We start from the raw sequence: 18,013 nt of genomic DNA, 5'->3' as shown, positions 1-18,013 counted from the left end.
TCCACCTGGATCTGCCCAAAATGAATATTCCTCTGAAAAGTTTTAAACCAGAGTAACAGAATCCCAAATGAATGCATTCAGTATATAAAATATAGTCGTCGGAGCTGTATTCCAAGAACTTTTGCGCAAAATAATAAACTAGGAATTCTTTTATTCTTCTATTTTATTGATTTCGATAAAAAATCAATAAAAGATCCTCATAGGGTAATAAAGAATTATCACATTTGATCTATCTGCTAGAGAAGAATAAAAAAAAAGAGTAAAAAATCTGTCATCTCACTATAAATTTCAAGCATTTAATTTCCCGTAGTTATACAAGAAGAAAATGTGATCTTAAGGAATTTTATAGGTCCCACCTTCCCCCTTAGAATCGGTTCTCGTCATTAAAAAAAAGAAAAAAAAGATAGAAACGCGATAGGCCTGGCATCAGTAGACAATGTATGAAGCTTAATAAAAAAAATCATTTAAGAGTTCCACCCTTCTGGACAGAAGTTTTCCTTTCAACTCTTAATTTTGGTAAAGTCTTTAATTTTCATAACTGTTATGTAAGTGGAATATCCACAGATTTTTTGGAATGACACTTTAGGGGAAAATCCTGCGGTGAATTCCATTTAAAAAACAGATAAATACAACGATCCTACAAAAACACGAATTCAAGTTTTTTTTTTTTATATATATATAAAAATAGATAATAAACAAGATTATACTTTACAAAGTTAACAAAGTTTTGGAAGGATCTTTGAAGTATATTTTGAAGTCTCTGTAGAGGAAATTCTTCTTTTCACAGCAGAAAAGAAGCGCCATTATTTTACTCAGGGGATGATATAGAAAGGGAATATATAGGATTTGTTATGACATTACAACGCTAGAGAAGAGCTATTAAAGTTTCTTAATTAGTAAGTAGATTGTTGCTTAACTGGTGGCACTGAGAATAAAACATGACGTTTTCAGTTAATTAACACGCTTCCTTTTACGGTTAAGTTTCCAGCTAATTTCAAATCCAATAATAAATGGTTGGTGTGACAATTCACAATTTGAAATTCCACATTGGATTAGAATTTAGACCAACAAGCAATTAAGGCCTTAATTCCAGAGAAAATGGAATATTTTAGTGAGGGAAATATTCTGACCAACGTTCTCCTATAAAAAAAAAAAAAAAAAAAAGACAGTTTATACATTTTTTCAAAATAATTGTACAAATTCTTGAAACAATATTGGGAAATAAAAAATCTGGGGAAGCTGCGAAGTCAATTCCGCTACATATTTTATTTTTAAGGTGATTGAAGTTTTAATCAAAATTCCTAACTTGAAGAAATTAATTCGATTAATACCGGGGAGATTTGCAATAAGATAAAGTTACGATTTCAAAAGAGAAAGTTTCATAGCACATCTTTTCATCACGTGAATGTTCATTCTTGACGTATTTTTGTATAAGGATGAAGAGAAAAAGGTAGAGAAAAGTAGTGAAAGAGATTTTTAAGAGATTCCTTCTAGATCCTTTTAATAAAACTTTGTCAAAAAGGACTCTTTCAGAACTTACACAATTCAAATTCCTTTCAATAAACATGTAGCCCTATTAAATATATCACCTTTAAAGCCAAGTTCTGTCTATTGTACCTTCTTTGGAAGTTCATTTGTAGAATTACGGATAATGTTTTAATTAATGATAAAGTTACAATAAAATTCATTTACTTCTATTTCATTCCAAGAGAATCTCGTAAACTGAATAATATGTTGAAAATACGAATGTTAAAATAAAAAGTAAAACAGGAATCGTACTTGGAGCATTTTAACTGGATTGGGTGAATTACTCAGGATGTTATGAGAGGAATAAGATAAGATAAAATTCTCTGTACATACTTAATTTAAACTGCCCGAGCTAATACGTATATAAAGACAATAGGCTTATGAAGGCTAAATAAATCATGCAGACTTCTTGAGTCAGGATGAAATATTTGGTAGGGTTTGTAGGCGCAGCGAGTAACGACTAGCGACTAGCGACCATCAGCACTAGTTCTATATGTCTGGGGAGCAAAGTCTTCTTTTGGAATGAGTCTTGAAAAGTATAGTTAGAGGTTTTATTGTGCTGCAATCCTAATTGAAAGAATGGTGAAGAAAATTACTGCCTCCTTTCTTGTATCGTATTCTCTTTTCTTGAAATGTCAGTTCTTGAGCCACCGCAATAATCACTTTTCCATCCACTATTATTAGCTCAATTAAATAAATAACTGTGTGAAACTGGATACCCTAAATTATACAAAATCCTTTTGGGCCTCCTCCTCACCCCCTACATTTCTATCTATTTTGTTTATAGAAACGTAAAACCCAAATAAACCCATACTTGCACCCATCAAAAAACTTTTACAAACCCTAAATCTTTGCAGGCTGTAGGTAGGTCTGTGTTTTGTTTGAGTAAAGCTAGGATACTTTCAGGGATGCCAAAATCCTGGGATAAATAGTACTTTATTCAATAAGTACTTTTCTTTAATCCTAAAAGCACTGTTAACAAATAAGCAAATAAAATTAATTTTTTTCTACATTAATTATATAAAACAAGTACTCCATTGTCCATCCCTCACTTAAATAAGAAAATAACAAAAATCTGGACAAATATTTAGATATCAGCTCTTTAAATCTTTTAACAATTAAACAAAAGTTATAAATACTGTAGAATTCTTTTAAAGCAGATGTCCTCTCGGCAAAAAAAAAAACAAAATCTAAGATGAATCATAAATCGTTGATATGTAATGTAAAATTCATGTACACTTTTCCAAAATTTATACTACTTCTCAGACTGTAATGGACATTAAAGAAGTAATAACAAAATCTATACCTCTCTTAATTAATCTAAATTGGAAGATCTTTGTTTTATTTCCCAAAAATTTTAATTTCTTGTCTTCAATAAGGATTAAGGTCAGTTGGATGTGAACTAAATATTATAAACCAGGAAACAACTTTACATTTTCTAAATGCCTTAATTTTTTGTCATATATCTAATATATTATAAAATTTTATTCTTTAAAATTTATTGTGTTAACAGACTTTTAACTGAGAATACTCAAAGTTTTATATAAACAACGATATGTCAGATAAATTGTTGAAAATATTTGCGGTTAATTGTGGCAAAAAAGGTCATACTGTATTAAACAGAATTAACTTGTTCGTAAACCACTTGGGGTCGCATTGGGTCAGCAACGGTTTAGTTCAACAGAATTCATTTTCCCAAAACACTTAACATCCAACACAGAATTAACTACTACTGCATCGTAAACATGAGGCTCTCCCATATGCTGTTTAGATAATATTGTATGTTTGTATTCGAGGCAGCTTGACATTTCTAGAATTATTTCCAGTGGGAATATTTACATTTTGTCAATTTACTTAACAACCTACTTACTTACATCTAACTAAATTATGATAGCAGGGTCTGTTGAAGTATACTTGTATATTTAATTGATTTTTGATGATGTGGTTTAAAGCTGCTTCGACAACTGAGTCTTGCGCACTAAAGCAAGCCCAGTCTATTCAGGCAGCAAACACTGAACCACTTTTGTGAGAGTTTATTACGGATTGCAACATGGACGGCTAAGATCCAAGAAACCTTAAATTGGTAGTAGTTTGAGAAACTCTTGTTAGCTGGCACGTTGTTGCCTCCTGTAATCAGCGTCAAAACCTGATAGATGATATCGGGAACTTTTATAGCCTCCACACAAACAATCCCATCTCTTGAGACTTGACTTAGGTACTAGTAAAAGATTGCTAGCCTAACATGCCCAGTCCAAAGCATGGGATATGTCTTAATGCATGTTGAACGGGCAAATTCCTCTGCATGGAGAATTATTAACTTGTATTAGCGTTTTGGCACTGCTGGAACTACTCATTTCCAACCCACTTTTGTAACGGTAGCAATTTGACCGAAAACCTTATTGTTGCGCCTCCAGATGCCTCGGAATCTAGATATGAATTTGAACTTTCTCCAATTTTTCCTTTTTCAGATATGCTGGCCTGACACATACCAAGAAAGTGAGAAGAGAGTGCACAATAAAGAAAAATCTTTTTTGGTTTCAGACGGCCACGAAAGTTTCATTTTAAAAATTGTTAGCTCTAAACTTTTAAAATAGATGGTCATTTAATTTGGTCATGTTAATTTGGAGATGGTCATAAGTTATTTAAAAAACTGAAGATGTCAGAACATTCATAACTGGTGCATTAGACTAGTAAACTGGCTTTACTAATTACAAGAGAATGAATGATATCAAGAAATTTGAGATTATCAAGCCTTCTTAGCTTGATTAAGTATTTTCTTCTGTATATACACGTTACTAAACGCCCCTTTATGGTTATTGATGTTTTGTTAATTATTTGTTAATAGGAACTTTCTAAAAATTATTTCACACATCCTTAAACGTGCTCGCAAACCATTTATCGAACTCACAGGACTTCAAAACAGATGTATGAGTAAAACTTTAATTTTGGCTATTTGAGCGAATGTTTTTTCAAGCCATGACAGCAAAAAGAAATCAAGACGAGAGAATATAGTGGCAATAAAAGTAGCAAGAGGTCATTATAATAGATATAATGGTCCTTTGGTAGCCAAGGTACTTCTTTACCCAAGGGTTCTTATTCTAATTCCTTTGTTTGGGTATTTTTTCCTCTCTTAGCACCAAGTGGTCTTCCATTTCATTAATTGGTTACCACCCCTTAAGAGCCATTTAATAAAGGCGCAAGCATTAGAGTAATTTGTAAGCTGTGGTAGACTGCTAGAAATACTAAGCTTTTTAGAAATAACGAGCACTTTTTTATTTATATATTTTATAAACAACAAAAGCAGGTAACCATGTTAAATAAATTTAAAAAATATTAATACTAGTCAAAACTTGAAATATTCCATTTTATTTAAGTAAAAAATTGAACAATTACTTGATGGAAGTAATGAGTACCACTTCTACAACTGCCTAATGTGTCTGACTCCGCGAACCTCAAAATCAAAAAATTTTAACATGTAATAAAGTATTTTTCACAAATACAAAAAGCCACTAATTAATTCACTTTTCAAATGAAGAACTAATCTGTTTCAATTTAAATACGATTTGAAATAAAAAAAACTTTCAAAATCACAGGTTTAAAAAAACTTGGCAGTTCAGCTTTAAATTACTAGAATATCATTTGTTCAATAGGGCATATTTTCAATTTCACTAAAATTTTACTGCATGAAAAAACCGTTTCTGACTATATTAACAAGCAGTGAATTGCCGGTTAAATAATAACTGGACAGATCGATGATGTAAGAGGGAAGCGCGGTGCGATATCCGATAGCCTAGGCTCCACCTTGCCTTGCTATGCAAGATATGTATGTGGCAGCCCGATAGGCCAATAGGTACCATCCCAGCTCAAGTGGCCATTGAATAAGAAAAGAGAAAATGTGTGGTGGGCGCTAATGGCCATAGACGTCGATGCGCCGGAAAAAAAAAATAATAATAATAACTGGATCTTTGTGCAATGATTACTAAAATTTCCTGGTCACTTGAAGCTCACGAGCTTCTAGTTTGCTTGCAAAACATACCAAAGCTAATAAATATTTATCCATCCATTTATTTATAAAATATTGTGCGCATAAACATGACAGTCAAAATGGCTAAGCTAGGGTATTGTAGAGAAACATTAGAGATATTATATTTGGATGATGAATTATTTAGGTTTATTAAGTTAATTTAAATTATTGTAGTAATGAAATATTTGTTTATCCATTTATTTATAAAACATTGTGCGCATTAACATGAGAGTCAAAATGGCTAAGCTAGAGTATTATAAAGAAACATTAGAGATATTATATTTGGATGATAAATTACTTAGGTTTATTAAGTTAATTTAAATTGTTGTAGTAATGAAATATTTGTTTATTAAGTACACTACTTGCCCGTTCAAGGAGATTATTTCCTTCAATTTAATTTTTTTGTTCAGCTATTGAATATTACTGAATATTGTGTCTTTTTTTTTTTTAAAGTCGTAGTTCTTCCGCAAAGAAGAAAAAACAATAAAGAATATTCATGTTGTTTCTCTACCAACGTGCACTTTCATTGAAAACCATTAAGCTATGACTAGGCTATACCTACAGAAACTACTCCAAGAATTCATTTCTCTTGGATTTTTATTTGTTGATAATTTAACTATACCACGCTTCCAAGGTCAATCAATTCAAGTCAAAATATTCTATCCATTTAGACTATTGTTGTAACTCCAGTTTGCTGTGTAGAAATGTAGTATGTACAATCTTAGGAATGCAGAGAGTAAGGTGTGCGTAGTAGAGAATAGGAGGTTTGTTTGGGTACATGATATCCGCAACCGTATACACATATTTACTGTCTCTGCATATGATATGTGAGAATACAAGCTGCCGGCTGTTGTTAGACCAGTATTTTCGTGTACAAGTCAACGTTCCTGGATAAATGACTGTAACTCCTGCGGAATTCTCACAGAAAAATATAATAATTTTTTCATTTATTTAGTAATTTCCCATACCTTTTACTTGAGTAAGAGAAAGCTAGTAAGAGAAAAAAGCGATAGTTACGTATTGTACAAGTTGGGGGAGTTTATTCTTCACAAACGAATCCAAGCTATGCCCAAACGAGTGTAGCAAAATCTGGAATCAAGTACAAAAGGGTGCTTCTATTGGAAAATTTGTAAATTCATTAACAGGAGTATTATTATTTATTTTTTTGTTTACATTACTTGAAGAATGACTAACCTAAAACTTGTTAACTATGTTTTCAAAGACCTTAAAACTCTGGTCGCCTATCTGGACACGCATTCCTAGTAAGTTGAGGTACAAAACATTTTAAACTGAAATGTTAGCAAAACCCTTCACCAAATAAAATATAATCTGCAAATTTATAAAATATTATCCGCATATCTTCGAAAACTAATCATTTCAAATCTTGTATTTCCGCCGAACCGTATATTAAGGTACAACAAGCCCTAAATCCATAATTTACTTAACCTAGATATGGGAAAAAGGTAAGGAATAAGTAGGATTATCTTACTTGATGTTAAAAGCAGAATACACAATTTATTAATTACTTTGGGAGTTTCGCTAAAATCTCTTTTACCGAGCTCAGCAAACCTCAAAATAGACTAAACATTGTTTAAAAAATAATGCCTTTTACACTTTTAACCCATTTTTTGTCAGTAAATGGATGCAAGAGAGATGAGGCATCAAATCTTCAAATAACAAGTTAGAAAAGAATGAGAACTCTTATGTTCCGTCAGAGAGCCGTTATACCAGGCCAAGAACCCAAATATTTGCTTTAAAAAAACATCAAAGGTAAACTGGGTGAAATAAAAATTAAAAACCAAGATACTGTACAACCATCCAACCACAAACATGGATTTTATATTACACATTAACATTTCATATTTTTATATCTTCTTTTTTAAGGAAGCAAATATTATTTTAACAATTTACATAGAAGAAGAAAATATTTTTAAAGCTTTTAGCTAAATTCCCACATAAAAATGGTCCTAATCTCATAAACATGATATATCCAAACCACATATCGTCTATTTTTAATTTTTCTAGTAAATTGGATTTTTTAAGCTTAACATAAACTATTAATAATAATAAATAATTATCCATGCAACATAATTATTACTAAGGAACGGATTTTTATGTATTTAAAAATGCCAAATATTTAATTAAAATATGCATTTATTTTCGTCAATTATGTGGAAAATATGTGATTTTCTTAAAATATTTTCTGGAATATTTAAGTAAAATTGACATTTTTTTTATGAAAATGGATTTTTTTTGGGGGGGAGGGGCAAGTTATACAAGAAAAGAATATTTTTACAATTTATAATAATTTATTAGGAACAAAATAATTTGTTTTTACAAGTTATAATTATTTATACAACAAAGAACATTTTTACTATTTATAAAAAGATGTGTTAAATTTTCCATTTTGAAACTTCACTCTTCGAAATTGTTTGCAACCACATGAAATTTCAAATGTTGGAACGTAAAGTGACGACGATCTGGGCGTAAGATGGACTTGTAACGACTAAAAGATCGTTCAACATCTACAGATGTTATAGGTGCCTTGCTGAAAGAAGTTATCTCGTTGGTTGTAAAGGGTACACGATGTTCTGAGGTGACTTCTGTTCCACTGATAATATCAGAAATCTGGCAGATGGTCTCCCACCCTTTGTTCTTGCTCAGTACTTCTACCAGTTATGATCTGATCAGATCTCCCTTAATCCCAGGTATTCCTTCCACCTTTTCGATGACTTTTTTAACGTTGGACACGTTTTCTGTCAGTCGAACATTTTGGGTCTCAAGTTGGGTAATGGCTTGTGCAAGAAATACGCAATTGTCAGAAATGAATGCAAGGTCGTTCCTTAAATTAGGTTTCTCGAATAAAGACTTGGCTGTATTTATCGCTACTGCTTCGTCTTCGAGATGTGAAAGGTCATTCTTGATTTTATTGTAGTTTTCATAGTAATACTGAGCTGCTTCCAGCCAAGTACCCCGTCTTGTCAATATTGGTTCTGGTGGAAGGCACAAGTCTGGATTGAGATCTTTTAGCATTTTAATGCGACTTGGTGCTTTTAAGAACACTTTTTTAACCACTGTGATTCACAGCCCTACAGTCTGTGGTTCACAGTTCCTGTCAACCACCTCCCAATTATGAAAATATGCCCAAAATGAAAAATATGTACATATTTTGATTAAATATGTAGAAATATTTATTTATTTTAATCAAATATGTATAAATATGCGATAACATCCAAATATGTGGAAATATGTGAAATAAAAGTAGGCTCAAACGGCTTAAAGAGTGTCAGTACGAATACTTCTAGTTGAAAAACGTCAGTAAATTACCTACAAAAATATGTAAATACATACGAATCCGTTCCCTAATTATTACTAATCTGATTTTCAAACTGAAATAGTTCCTTTAATTTTAAGAAGAAAGCCGGCAGTATCACCCAGCTTGACAGGTCAAAAAGGAATTCAATAGAAACAAACTGGACAGAGATCGATCGGCTTAAGAGGTACCAATTATTGAGTTGCTCGGTTAGAGGACATTATTCCATTAGACTTTAATAAGCAAGTACGCCAAAGAATTACAAAGGATTGTTCTATTTCACCCTCTCGAAATAGGTTTAATGTTTAAGATATTTAAGGTTGGCCTTTAATTTTACAGTGTCAAGGTGATTTTCACCTCAACAAAGCTGCAAATAATTACAAAGAAAAAAAGAAGAAGGAAGAAGTTCTAGTTTTATTAAATCATCATAATAATTTAGAGGTATTAAAAATATACACTAACGTCTAAAAAGAGATACATTTAAGTAAATAAAAAATTAGATAATAAATTATAAAAAATGGTCACCCAAACTTGTATTCATCATTTAACAATTCATGACAGCGTAAAATATAGAGATATTATAGACTACTTTCTGAGTTAACCAAGTTAGGCTAAGTGAACCAGTGTGTGTGTGTGTGTGTGTGTGTGTGTGTGTGGAGAAGTTAGCACTACTTAGCTACCCAAATTATGGTACGATCATATGATCGGCTATCAAATAACATCTATGTCGGATAAGAAAGGTACGTTGCCTGTAATAAGCGAACATCACGTAGCAAATAAATCGCTACGCAACCCCACGCAAGTTGTTTGGCTATTGAGTCCAGTACTCACACCAAATTTAACTTATGGCTGCTTTTCATTCTCTCACTCCTAGCAGAAGGAAGTGTTGGAATCGTGACAAATTGCCTTTATTGAGCTTTCACCGGAAATATTATTAAAAATAGTTCAATGTTAAAACAAATTTTAGTGATAAAACTCCTAACTTAATGTTAAATTTATGTCTTCAATGTTTGTTCACTACATGTATAAGAAGGATTTTAAGAAAATTTCAGAATATATATTTTATTAATATACAATAACTTTTGCACTGTGAAATAAATTTTGTTTTTTTTATATTTTTGTTCTTCTAAAATATTTATGGATTATAAGATGTTTCAAGCTGGTATTAAAGCTTCTGAGTTGTTTGCCAGAGGCGGTGATAAGTAATATTTTTTTATTAATAAATCAAATGTTATAACTGAAGCTGGAAAGTTTCCAGTGGAAACTATATTAATTTTGAGATAATAAATCCAGTTTCCTACAAAATGAATAATTTTAATGATGATAATGAATCAAAACTGTAAACAGTTCGATCTGTATACCACAATTGTACTCCTTTTTAACTGTTAATTTTAATTAACAATATATGCATTATAATTTGTATAATGTCATTACAAAAATAAATTAATAAATACGAGTACGAATAAATCGTACTCGTTCTGATAACAGAAATACTATTTCACTCAAATGAAAATTTAGATAGTTTAATCGAATCCTATCTATTTGAATCCCAGCTATTTATTATATTACTATAATAGTTTATATCAGTTTAAAACTTTAATCCTGCGAATCTTTTGGCATAATTATTTCAGTAAGAAATGTTTTTGCTTTTAAATAATATTCACTAGATTATATTCTTTTTTATTTATTTTATTATTATAATTATTTTTTGTTAATGATTATTTTTGCCTATGTCATTTATAATTAATTTCACTCATTCATTATATTTTCTCTCACATTTATCTAGATTTCATACCTTAATATCATTATTATTCTGAGGATTACGTTTCTTAATGTAGTAATTTATTTTTTTGATCTCTGTAAACTCTATTTCTATTTTGTTATAACTCACAATATTGCATCAATTTATGTTAGTTAATTTTGACTATGAATGTACCAACTTCTGCAGATGCAACGCATATCCTACATTGTTTCATCTTCATTTAAATTGAATCGTTTATAATAATAATAAATTAAGGTTTATTAATTCTATACACTCTCAGAACCCCTCTTTAAATTCAGCTTTAATGAGAAGAAACTTCTGATTTAAAATTATGATCTAGCGATTTTCTTTAAACATGGTATGTTAGCAACATATTTAACTCTCACTAATTTGTACAAATTACACAGTTCAGAGATATAATAGAGTAGACTGCCTGCATGCCCCAGTTCTTCCAGAATGTTCCATGAAGGCACTTCTATAAGAGAGGATGGGTAGGCTTTTTGAAGTTCCGTTTAAGTATTATGTAAAATCATCCACCTTATAAACAATTAGTGTTTCAAAAACGTACAACACACAGTCTTAAAACATTAAGGTACGTTAAAAGCGTGGCAGAGATTTAAACAAAAATGTGAATTTGCAAAACAGATTTACGAATATTTTGTTCTTTATTTTCTCCGATTTTCTTTTTGTTTAGGACGATGCTCAGTTAGAATCTTTTTTTATTTGTTTTTATTTATATATGAACATATTTTCGAGTCAAATTAACTTTAGAGCTTCAGAAAAAGCTAAAAAATTGCGAAGCAGTTGGTTAAGCTGGTGTTGGGTAAAGTTGAAACCAGCGTAAATCGGCTGTTTCCAGATTTTCCATTTTAGAATGATCCTGGATAAGGGAAATAAATACTAGCTTAACACACACCACCTATTCATTGAATTTAAAGCGACTTACAAATAGGTGCAAGCTGCATAAGGCCTTACTGAAATGAATATATCGACGAAGCAAGAAGGAGGTAGATGTCGGCTAATAAGTGCTATTACGGCCTAAATAAGCACTTCAAAAGTAAATTAACAAGAGGCATCAAACTTAAGACTGATTCAAATCATTTATTCAGCCAGTCTTGATATACGCCTCAGAAACCTGGACAGTTTCAATTACATACGAACACCGTTTGCAGATCTTTGAGAGGAAGCTGCCTTGCAAAATCCAATATAGTCCATTATGTGAACGCACGATCTGGCGTCGTATAAATAATACAAAGCTCTTATGCTTTAACAAAGAAGCCTCCAGTAAAATGCTTGGATTAACTTAAACCGACTAAGATAGGAAGACCACCTGACAAGGCTAAGTGCCGACGAGATTCCAGCCAACTGCTGCGCGAGACTCCGGATAGAAAACGGATGGTTAAGACCCAGATTGAGTTGGGATGACAAAATTGCCCAGAATGGGAGTAATATCGTCGGACTGCGTAACTGGAAGCCGACTGGTAGAGATAGAAACGACTGGCGGAAACATATTGAGAAGGACAAGGTCCACAATACTAGTTTCAGAGCTAAGAAAGAAGAAGAAGAAGAATAGTTGGGTATACGTAATGTTCTTGTAAAAGCTAATGTTGAATTAACGCGTAAAAATTTGAAAGTATTTGCTACGGCAAGCATTTCTTTTTCATGATTACATTGATATCACAATTAATTCAGGAAGTCAAGGCTGAGGCTCCTAGAGAGAATGCTGCTTTCATTGTCTAAAAGAATGAAAGAGCTAAATGAATATCTGTTGAAATATTGTCAGACTTCAGGGGATTTCTCTGTCAATTACTTACTCAAACAAAATCAGAGACTTTCTAACTCCAAGAAAGTTTATCAATTCATTTTCTTCAACATCAATTTTATTTTCTAAGAAAACAGAATGTTAGAATTTCTGAATTAACTTAGTATTTATTGAGTTTTATCAGAAACAACTTCAGAGATTTCTATAATTATATAATAATTATCAATATATTTTTTCCTCTATTCCAGGTTGATGAAGAGAAACATCCGTAAACGTTTATAAAATTAAATATGTATTACTTTTAAAAATCTACATTTCAGTTTTTAAATATTTAATAAAAGGAAAAGCTAAAACCGAAGGTTGTAGAGTTAAATAAATTCTTAGTGAAAACATAAGAAATGTGGGATCAACTTCATCATTTAATCTCTATGAAGACCTTAAATATAAAAAATAAAAATATATAATGAACCACTCGCTAATTTTTCACTGTAACTTAAATTATATCAGCTTTCTAATTTCTTTAAGTCAATAATTTATTTACTTTCAGTATTGTATCATTTTCCACAAAAATATTACCTTCCTTTTGATTAGTTTACCAAAATCCTTAATATAGGACCATTTTCATTTCTTACTAGCCAAACAAGATATTTATATAAACTTTCTGTTTAACCGTTTTTCAGTTAAGATGATCACTTTCAAAGATAGAGGGAGATAGAGCTAAATGAAAGAGAACCACTTTTTCGTAATCAGGTAAAAAATAAAAATCCATCTACGGTCAAGTGGTAGTTTATAAAAGCTGCTCAGTACTCAATTTTACTGCAGCAAGTATCTGGTAATGTAAGTCATCCAAGTGGAATTAATTCGCAACAATATCCCATTCAACTCTCCCAACATAAAGGGTTTCGTTTATCTTATTACTTGACGACGAAGATAGTTCTTAATGAAATAAGGGTTCATTCCACTGCATTAATTCCACTGAATATTCATCAGTCAACACCTTTAATAATCCAGAGAGATAAAGACCACAACAAATGTCGATTCTATTATTCCTTTCTAATGTCTTTACTATTCTTACTTAGACAATGAGGCATTGTTACTTTAATAAACAGTTTTATTGATTTATACGTAATTAACTTCTGCAATAAGAGAGTATCTTCTTCGAGAGTTACCACCGGAATCGGTAGAAATGAAAGACACTTTCCTCAAGCAGTTTTCAACAAGAAATGAAGAAAGAGGCAAAGTTAACTGCAAAGAATAAACAGTATCTCTATTTCGTCTGTAGTCATTAAAAAAAGAAAAAATGAGATGATCCACCAATAGATCTAATGCCACCAAATATAATTTGCAACAATTTGACTTTATTTAATATCTCTCCCAAAACAAGGAAAAAGTTTGTAGAAAATATCACTTTAACACAAACTGAGAGCAACTGTACCAGATCGCAGTATTTGGAAGCATTAAGTGCCAATAATTCCGTCGGGCAAGCTTCTTTTAATTCAAGAAGTTTGCATACATTCAACTTAGACCCAGATGCAAAGAAGTAAATAAAACATAAATGGCCAGAACACCTCACTTGGCAAATGTGTACAAAAACCTTAAAATGGAACTTATAAGTTATCGCGCCGTACTCAACGCCGAAATAGCACTTTGAAAGAAGGGTTTCCACAAAGTAATGTACAAAACTGTGCGCTTTCTCACTTGATTATACACATTGTTCGCCAACAGGTTTATGTTCTCTCATTATATAATGCATTGTCATCACAAAGTTTAAGAGAGTTGCAAAAAAATCTAGAAAGAGAAAATCTAAGGGTGGACTGACTACTAGACTCGAACCAAAAATCTCTGAGTGGATTCCAGGCTCCTTATTAATATCTATCAGTCCTGATTCCAAATTTGAAATTGAATCGTAGAATTTTCAAGCCAGTATTTATTTATTTTTTTAAGCAAAGAAACCTAATAAATAAGTTTAATAATGATCCTTTAAAAAAATTAAATAAAATATTACAGCTGTTGTTCCACATCTGATAACGTTAAATTAAGCGTACAGTTTATGGGTAGATAAAACTATAACATCAGCGTAATTCCAAGTAATGATAATTAAACTGGAAAATTGTGTACCACAGTACAACAATTTTCTATTTCATTAGTGGCCTTTTCAAATTCAAGGTAAAGTAGAAAAATATACTTACTCGTATTCCTAAAGAAAAAGTTTAATAAAATTAAATGTTTTATTTAATTAATGATAATTTGAGCAATGCAATTTTTCTGGTTGTCAATAAATTCAGATCAGAGTGTTTGAAAAGGTAATCGTAACTAAGATAAGTTTGCAAATTATCTTTTTTTTAAAAAAAAAGAAAAAAAGAAAAACTCTAAAATCACCATTCTTTGAAAACAGAAAAGCCTTACCCGTGCCGTTCATAACCACTAGACAAGGATTATAACGCATTTTCTTTAAGTTATTGGAAACATCGATATTTTTTATTATATTTTAATGCATAATTCAGCATGCAATGCCACATAGTTTATCTTGCCGCCGTTCCTTAGAAAAAATTAGAAAGAATTCAACATGTTGATGACTTTAATTTCATTTTAAATAAAAATCTTGGGTCTTTTATTTAAAAATTTCCCTACCCAAGCTGAAATGGGGACTCTTGTCGAGGCTGAATGCGAGCAGGGTAATAAAATATTTGTAACGATCACTCTGGGGCTCCGGGTGAAACCCTATTGTAAGGTAGTCTTCCTGTGGTCTGCCACAGGTGACCGTTGATCCCCCAACTCACTTTAGAAATAACGATTGCCAGGGGATGCTAGACCTTCGTGGGTTCTCGGCCCCTTGACTACGCAGATGATATTTCTGAGGAGGTCAGGGCCAGGCACGAGATAATCGTTGCTGAGCTCACACTGGAAGTTCTCAAGATCGCAGAATCCTTTTAAGACTATACTGGTCCCTTTACTAGGAGAAGGGACATTGAGAGCTACAAAAATCTTAGAATTTTTGACAAAGCTCTGGATGTGTCGGGTGAGGTTAATTATCTGGGCGTTGTCCTAGACTCCAGACTCACTTGGAAAGCACATCTAGATAAACTTACAATAAAGGCAAAGCTTTGTGGAACTACTAGAACCTGTGGGAAGACAATGGGTTTACGCCCTAAAATGATCCACTGGTTCTATGCACGAACAGTCATTCCTATTATCACATATGGTGGTAGTGTGGTGAAGGAAGACTGAACAACCGGCGGCCATCAAGGCTCTAGCTAGGGTGTAGAGGCTGGCCTGTATGTTGATTACGGGGGACTTTAGAAGTGCCCCTACTGCCTGGGAATCACCAAGTTCGTGTGGCTCCCAGAGAACATGTAAAGAACTTGGTGAAATGTCCTGGGGTCAAACCCAGCAAGACTATGATATCTTGGTTGTATAAACAAAGAGGCGAAGTGACTGTGCTTGGGCAGAAATCAGATTACTCTGATCACAGGCCTATTCATAGAGCATGGTAGGTTCATGAAGTATCTGCTCAAGGTGGGGCTTATTAGCTCGGATCCGTTGTGCAGATTGTGTGCCAGGAAGAGGAAGAAATGGTCTCTTACTTGTTGTTCGATTGCGTTGCAATCGAGTGATTGTGCTATGAAACCTTTGGGTCTTTGAGACCAAAGGAGATAGTAGCGCAAAAAGAACGAGTAGGGAAAGCCCTCAACCTCTTTAGTAGGGGAGGTTTCGTCTACTAGATCAATAAGCCTCTTTTGGCTGTGGTGCCATGGGGCACAGCTCTCACCCCGCTATTTTTTTCCTTAATATTTTTAAAAATTAAGAGGTTCAAATTTTAAAACATTCTCACTAATGGTTGTAAAACTTCGCGCAATTTCCAATTACTTGGAAACAATATTAATTACAATGGAAACAAGGCAGTCGTTTAATCTACTATAGGAAAAATTATCAACACTCGTGGTGTAACCGTCGATAAAAAGGAAACTACCACCATAATAAATGAATTGTCCAGCAGTTTACGTGCCTGGTAGAGTAGTTAATTAGTACGCTTAGCTTCCCGACTGGAGGCCGGCATAAGTTTAAGGAAAGTAATTAACGGAAATAATTGTTTACCTACACAAAAGACTTTCTTGGGACCTCCATACAAGGCTTAAACGCATTGACTTAAATACACTCAACAAGGGGTACAAACTGCTAAGTAGACTGCTAGATAAACTTTCTAAACTAACAAAAATAATTAACGTCGCATATGTCTAATCCCTCTTTGCAGAGTTGAATCATACGGTACAGCTAAAAGATATGGTAAATGAACAGATTACAAATTTTAATAACAATCGAATTTCTAATACACATTTTTTATGTCCCGAACCACATCTAGTTACTCATACTACTTCAATTTATATCTGAACTTCGAAATCTCAGTCTGTCAAATTCTAGTAGACTACTCGTAATCTGGACATTCCTGGAAGACAATCATGCTTCTCACAATTTTCACACATTCTCTATCATTACATTTACAAATTTTGCAAATTAGCGATGTTTCAAATATTCTACAAGAAGTTTAATAAATAATCAAAATCCACCATATTAAGAAAGGTGAGTTTTCATTACTTATTATTCACTTTTTATTATTTTATATGTATTATTTGTTACTATATGAATGTGCATTTTTTTTTTATTCCTGTATTGTATCACATTTATGTATTGCAGGAACTCTCTACAATAAGCAAACAGCTTAAATTCAGTAAATAAATAAATATTTTCATTAAATAGTACAATACGAAACCAACAAAATTCAATTCATAAGGAACTGCAAAATCTACTAATTGAACATCAGATAAAAACACGATCGAATAAATGAGTAATGTACAATATTCCCTTATAAATTGTAAATTTAAAATATCTTTAACATATTCAGTTAACTAACATAACTCAGTTTTGTTTGCCTTTATTGTTCTGGCCTCATTACAAGAAATCACAGACAAATCCACATCGCTCCTTTTCAATAATCAAAGTTGTACTAAAAAGTCGCAAACGCAACAATTTTAATATTTTTGTAATATGCTGTTCACAGACATTTACATACAGATAATTCGAATAAAAAAAGAATTACTCAGGGAATTACAAAACATTTAAAACTTAACTATCCAGGATAAAATTAAAATTCTAAAATCAATACTTCCAATTAAGCGGTGTAACAGACAGGAAATTAATAGCGTAAATTTGGAAAATCTATCAAATAAAGATAATGATTTTCACCTCTGCAAAAATTCGTAAGAGAAATCAAAAGAAGCGAAATTCCTCTCAGCATTTCTTCTTGCGCGAGAAACCTTTTTCAATAGAGAATTGCCATCATTATAATACTAACTCTTCTATAAGTAGAGAGAAAGGCAGTTTGAATGGACATATGTCAAAGTGTCTCTTCAGGCGGAATTCTGGGGGAGGAGGAGTTCTGTAGCGCGTCTCTGGGTGTATGAGAGGGCAAGGTTACAACTTTATCCAGTCAGATACGAGTGGAGAATAATTCTTATGAAAGTGATGCCAGTCTCAGGCCATTTATTCCTGGTAACTCTACAAACTTTCTCAACTTTCACCTTTCTCCTTCATTGTTTATTTTCTTCTCCATCTCCGTAGGGAAGTATT

General features: G+C 32.3%; 1 protein-coding gene and 1 long non-coding RNA gene across 4 annotated transcripts in view; one reads left to right on the top strand and one right to left on the bottom strand.

The window, feature by feature from the left end:
* LOC141453850 (G-protein coupled receptor dmsr-1-like) overlaps window positions 1–18,013 on the bottom strand; it is a 186,464-nt gene that overhangs the window by 76,039 nt on the left and 92,412 nt on the right. The window lies entirely within an intron of this gene.
* Window positions 14,336–18,013, top strand: part of LOC141453851 (uncharacterized) — a 100,573-nt gene continuing 96,895 nt past the window's right edge. The window contains exons 1-2 of the long non-coding RNA XR_012458260.1: window positions 14,336–14,554; window positions 17,081–17,231. This is a non-coding gene — a long non-coding RNA (uncharacterized lncRNA). The remainder of the gene's footprint in view (window positions 14,555–17,080; window positions 17,232–18,013) is intronic.

The sequence above is a fragment of the Rhodnius prolixus genome, unplaced genomic scaffold (genome assembly GCF_049639745.1).
Source record: "Rhodnius prolixus isolate KJV_2025 unplaced genomic scaffold, Rpr scaffold_3, whole genome shotgun sequence".
NCBI lineage: Eukaryota > Metazoa > Arthropoda > Insecta > Hemiptera > Reduviidae > Rhodnius > Rhodnius prolixus.
Note: the sequence above shows the minus strand (reverse complement) of the source record. Positions and strands in the feature narration are given on the sequence as shown.